The 5097-nt window shown below is 62.4% G+C and overlaps 1 protein-coding gene and 1 long non-coding RNA gene across 7 annotated transcripts in view; one reads left to right on the plus strand and one right to left on the minus strand.

Moving 5' to 3' along the window:
* Positions 1–223, minus strand: part of PCBP3 (poly(rC) binding protein 3) — a 268457-nt gene extending 268234 nt beyond the window's left edge. For 2 of the 4 annotated variants that reach the window (XM_040483721.1, XM_040483712.1), the window contains exon 1: positions 134–194. The gene's annotated coding sequence lies outside the window, so the exon portion shown is untranslated. Of the gene's footprint in view, positions 1–133 lie in introns of all 4 variants that reach the window. The other 2 variants (XM_040483713.1, XM_040483714.1) reach the window with 2 other exon arrangements.
* A 101-nt stretch (positions 224–324) lies between these two features.
* Positions 325–3251, plus strand: LOC121035844 (uncharacterized). 3 transcript variants are annotated; one of them, XR_005793102.1, is made up of 4 exons: positions 325–428; positions 1444–1562; positions 1713–1776; positions 2896–3251. It is a non-coding gene; the product is annotated as an uncharacterized LOC121035844 (long non-coding RNA). The 3 variants fall into 3 exon arrangements; XR_005793101.1 differs by lacking the exon at positions 325–428 and having other exon boundaries at positions 1218–1562; positions 1708–1776; XR_005793100.1 differs by lacking the exon at positions 325–428 and having other exon boundaries at positions 1218–1562.
* The last annotated feature ends 1846 nt before the right edge of the window (positions 3252–5097 follow it).

The raw sequence follows: 5097 nt of genomic DNA on the forward strand, positions 1-5097 counted from the left end.
CCCCACCCCGTCCCGGCTCCCGCACTCCCGCCCCTGTCCTCGACCCCCGACCGCGATCCCCGGCCCTGACCCCGGCCCGACCCCTGGACTCTGGCCAGAACCCCCGGCCCCAGCTCCGCCCGCGACCGCTCACCTGTCCGCGGAGGAGGGCGTGCCCGCCGGCTGGCCGGCCGGAGCCCGGGGTGGGGCCGAGGGTTGGAGACGACCGGGCGATCCGGGCGGCGGCGGAGCCTGAGGCGACCGAGTCTGAGGCGACTGAGGCGGCGGTAGCCGCTCCTTGCGCTCCAGCCGAGGCGCTGCGCGCGGCGCGGGCCCGCCCCTTCTGCGCTGCTGACCAATCCCGCGCCGCCCGCCGCCGCTGGCCCCGCCCCGTCCAAGTGCTGGGCCTCGCGAAAGCGGGCGCGGCGGGCCAATCGAAAGGAGGAACGGTAAGGGATGAAGCCTATCGGAGCCCGGGAAAGCTCTCTGGAAAGAAACCAATTAGCGTCGCGGGGCGAAGGGGAGGTGGTGAGGTGGGACCTATGGAGATGGGGGCGTGACGGAAATTGGGGCGGGGTCTTGGGCAAGCGAGTCACTGGCGGTGGGCGGGTCCATGAACCTGTCATTGAGCAAGGGCGGAGCCAGACTTGAGTAGGGTCCCAAGGAGGGGCGGGACCATAAATAAAGGGGGCGGGGTCCCAGGAGAAAGGGTTATTGGCTGGGGGCGGTGGCAGAGACGCCACCACAAGTGGGCGGTCCCAAAACTGGGGCGAGGCCACAACAGGGGCAGAACAAGAGGCGGGCTACTCGCCGAGGTGGGCGTAGAGAGGCCTCCGGGGTTGACAGAGGCGGGGCAGGGCCACTATAGGGAGGAGAGGAGACGGGTCACTGGCTCGGGGCGTGGCCTGGGGCGTTTCCTGGGCGTGGCAGAGGCAAGCCCTGGGGCGGGCCGGAGCCGTAGACGGGTGGGTGGGGAAAGGCAGGTCCCTGGCGTGTCGAGGGCGTGGCGTAGGCTGGGACTTTGAAAAAGGGAGGCGGGCCACAAGTGGGCGGGGAAGGGCGAGCCTCTAGAGGGAAAGAGGCCAGGGGATTGGCTTGGACGCGTCCCAGGGCTATGGGTAGGGCTGGCGGTTGGAGGGAGGGTGGGTAACTAGCCGTGGGCGTGGCTTGTGGCGGGTGGGGGGGGGGGTAGGCCACAGGTGGAGCGGGGACGGGTCACTAGCCTGGGGGTGGCCTGGTTGGTCTTGGGCGTAGGATGGGCCGAGTGCACCTGGCTGGACTTGGACCCTCCCTGGGCTGGCGCCCTTCCCCCTCCTCTCCCCGCGGGGCTTGGAAGGGCTTGGCCTGCCGGGAGAGCAAAGCCGACAGTCTCCTGTGCTGTCTCAGGACCTCGCCCCTCTCGAGTCCCGGCCCTGGGCAAGCCTTGGGCAAGCCTGCCCAGCACCTGTCTCGGCTCCTCACCAGGTGCGCCTTCTTTCCTGCCCACTGAGGAATCCATGTGCCAGTCTGCGGGTCCGAATACCCAGGTGACCAAGACTGTCTGAAGAGCTACTAGGCTGTCCTCAGAAGACACAATGTCTCACGTGTTTTAGTTTTATTACCCTTTCTCCAGACTTCCTGGGCTTCGTTCATTGTGCTTTGTTCGTATTAGGGTCATTTTCGTGAAGCTGACCCTTCTGTCTCATCTGTGCATTTGGGGCCTATCCTTAGCAAGATTATTTCTTCCAGTGCAGCATCACACAGCACGAGCGGTCACAGGCACCGCAGTGACCTCCGATGGCCCAGGAGTGACCCCAGGTAGGCCTACAGGGGTCCTGGGACTTCCTACCCCGCACCCTTCCCCACACGAAAGAAACTCAGCCTTGCTTGGCCTTCTTAGGCCCCTGAGGACCCAGAGGGGTCCACCGGCTGTCAGGACAGGGGTTGTGAGATGGACCTGGGGATAAAGCTGTGACACTTGGTGGCCCTATTGTACCCTTTGCCCCTAGAGTGGGGCAGGAGACATTTCCCAGGCTTCTCCCCTGTGAACCCTACTCCTTTGTGGGCCACTGGAAGCCCACCCACACAAAGGTCACAGTTATGACCACTTCTTTTTGTGGGAACATTGGAAATGACCCGGAGCCTCACCACAGTGCACGAAGGGCCCCTTGGGCATTTAGAGACTGGCCAGGTTGGGCGACAGAAGTCAGTGCAGGCATGGGGGTGGGGGGGTCAGGAAGAGCTGGGTCTCATTTGTCTTCTTATGTCACTTGTGTGTTCAAAGGCAACCTCTAAAAAAGAAAGGGCGCCAGGCCACCGGGTGAGAAGGGACTGCGGATGGGGTTCACACAGAAGGGCGGCAGCACTGGGGGAAGCAGAAATACAAACAACACCTGGGTTGTGGGTCCTTCCAAAGAAGGGGGTCACAGAGGCAGGGGACATGGGCGCCCACGCAGCAGTGTAGCAGCAACTGTCACTTGGAGCGGAGAGACGTGCTTAACCGTGTGCTCTGGGGGTAGGAAGGAGGATGTGGAGGCGGGGGGGGGGGGGGGCTGGCTGGGTGGTCTCGCAGCCGGAACGATGGAGGGAGGTGCTGGGAAGTGAACGGGAAGGAGCAGCGGCAGAGCACCCTGCAGGACGTGGACGTGTCGTGTCCTGACTGCGTGGCTCTGTCACCCTCCCCTTGACTCTGTGGGCAGAGGGGACAGAAGGACCCTGGGGTCCCCGCTCCCGAGGCCAGAGTGTGGGGTGCAGGCGCAGCACAACACCTTCGGTCCACCCCCAGATTACAGGCTGCCAGCCTCCCACTTCCCCGTCCCCGCCAGGGGCCCTCGTCCCCTCAGCTGCCTCCTGAAAGACACAGTTAGTCATTAGGAAATTAATGATAGTGTTTTCGGGACAGCATGTTGGACCCTAACAACTTCCAATTATTTCCAGTTCCTGCCAGCCCTGGGAGGAAAAAAGCAGCTCGTCTCATGCCCCCGCCCTTGACACACGAGACAATCCACGTCTGCTGGCATATTATCATACGTTAGCAGACCTCTGAGAGCCAAACTGCAGACCACAGCAGCTGGGCCGGGGCCTGGAGCGGGCCTGGGATCCTCCCCCTGGATGGGACCAGCCTGCCTCGAATTCCCCACACACTGTGTTCCAGGCACTTCCCCCTTCATTAGCACTGTGTGTGCCATTCACCACCCTCTCCATCGCTGTCACCGCGGTCCTTCCCGTGAGAAGTGCACCCAGGGGCCTGCCTTTATAAATAAGTCCATGGTGTTTGTTGGAGGATGACGGGAGCAGAGAGAGCAGCCTTGGAATTATCATCCGCTTGGAATGATGTCAGATCAAGCCCTGGGAAGCCTTATACTGCCCAGCCTTCCTGACTGTCTCACACACACACACACACACACACACACACACACCCCAGAGAGTAGGGACTGGTGGCCGTGTTATCTCCAGCTGGAGCGTGGGGTCGGGGCAGGGAGGCTTCTTGTCTCCACAGTAGATGGCTAAAAGGGCCAGGGAACTGGTTGCATGCAGAAAGCAGTCCCAGTGGCCAGCTGTGTCGTCCAAGTCCTCCGGGGAGTACAGGTTTCCCAGGCGTGAGCGGCACCCAACACCCCCAGCTACAGAGGGCCCCCTCCCCTGCTACGGAGAGAGGTCTGGAGCAGTCAACCTGAGCCTGATTTGGAGTGTGGGGCATCTGCTGGCCTCAGTAGGACTCTGCCTCCACGCGGGGCCTGCTTTCCACAGGGAGAACTCACGTTGTCACCTCAGCCACCCCTTACACTCAGCCCAGAACACAAGGGCACAGATCACGTGGTGGCGAGTCGGCAACCTAGGGAACCAGGGTTGCTGTAACACCCCCTTCACAAACCACTGAGGCAGCCCGACCACACCCTTGGGGGCCAGAGCCAGCCAGCCTGCCCTCCTTCCCCACAGCCTCTTTGTCACAAAGCACGGCCTGGGGACAGTACGGCTGGGTCTGCTGAGCTCAGAGGAGACTGTGTGACGGCCAGAGTGATGGAGTGAAAATCAAAGCAAGTAAACCAGTCCCCGCACCCGCTGCCCCGGTCAGGGAGATACACCCAACACAGCAGCCGAGGGTTCCTCCCGTGTGGTGCTGGAATCCAAAGCTGTGCACCTGATCTCGCTTGCTTGCTTGCTGAAGCATCTGACTGCATTTCATCAGGCAAGGTGATCGGGGCGGGGTGGGGGGGGGGTGGTTCCCCTTGTGCCCCCCTTGCTGAAGAAGCGACTCCTAACCCGTCACTGGCCAAGTCCCTGGCCCGTGACTGGGGCAGGGGTGGGGGGAGGTGAGGTGGCACCTGTGCAGAGGGGAAGCTCTAGCCAAGCACGCTCGTGAGAAGCCCCCGCCTGGATGACGGCGAAGGCTGGAGATGTGCTCCACAAGGAGAGGCGAGCATGTACGGAGCGTCCAAGACGAGCATACGGGACGACGAGACAGAGGACACACACATCAACAGTGCTGCAACCCGGCACTCTCTTCTTTGGGGCTGGCAAACTGACCTGCACTTTACGGCTGCCCTGGGTCCTAAGCTTCCGGAACCGCGTGCTGCCCCGTTTCTGTGTTCCCGTGTTCCCGGATCACCTTATAACCAGGCATATCGACAACAGCCAGCAGGCTGCTCTGTGGGGATGCGGGGCTGGGGGACAGCAAAAGCTGTCCTTACGGGAGGCACAGAGGGCATCCCCATGCTGGGGAGATGGGCTCGAACCACGCACGGAAGCATCTGGCTCCCACCCCAAAGGTAAACGTGCTGGAGGTTAGCACGAGTTCCGCTGGCACCTGCCGGGACACTAGCTTCCTGGGTGGGGCTCCCTGCTTTTAGCCTCTGACAAGCAGGCTGTATTCCACGGTCTGGCTGTGGATGGGGGCCTGGGGTTCATCCAGTGCTGCTGTCATCCCCAAGGGACTCGGGTCGGTGGCCTACGTCCTCTCGGCCTTCACATGAAAAAGCAGGTGAGTCACAGCTGCCCTTGACTGTGTCTCCCAGTTCAGACAGCAGGCTCTGGAGCCAACACACCACTGCCAGCAGGGAGAGAGAGCCAGAGCCGGGGACAGAGCCAGAGAGGGGGACAGAGCCAGAGTCAGAAAGGGGGACAGAGACAGAGTGGGGG

Source organism: Herpailurus yagouaroundi, unplaced genomic scaffold (genome assembly GCF_014898765.1).
Source record: "Herpailurus yagouaroundi ecotype Mexico unplaced genomic scaffold, PumYag 162, whole genome shotgun sequence".
Classification (NCBI taxonomy): domain Eukaryota; kingdom Metazoa; phylum Chordata; class Mammalia; order Carnivora; family Felidae; genus Herpailurus; species Herpailurus yagouaroundi.